Raw genomic sequence first — 332 nt, 5'->3', positions numbered from 1 at the left:
CGGTAAAAGAAGATAAATTAAAGCACTGAATAAAAACGACCGCGAAAGGGAACAAAGGATAAATAATAATAATAAAAAAAGCAAAGGAAACGAATGCATACAGAAGCCCCCAACAGTTGGCTATTGTCAAAGTGTGTGATTACGGGCGGGAAAAAAGGAAGGATTTTGAATTATTGCGCTGTAATTTCCGCGTGATTAGCAGACGCGTCGATCTCCCAAGGTGGTGGGAAGTAGGGGGGCGGTGGGGGGTGGGGTGGAGTAAGGGGGGTGGGGGAAGTAGAGGGGGTGGAATAGGGGGGGGGGAGGGAAGAGGCTTTTGTATACATTCGCAG

Source organism: Penaeus monodon, chromosome 19, assembly GCF_015228065.2.
Source record: "Penaeus monodon isolate SGIC_2016 chromosome 19, NSTDA_Pmon_1, whole genome shotgun sequence".
NCBI classification, from domain to species: Eukaryota; Metazoa; Arthropoda; class Malacostraca; order Decapoda; family Penaeidae; genus Penaeus; species Penaeus monodon.
This window is presented reverse-complemented; position numbering follows the sequence as displayed.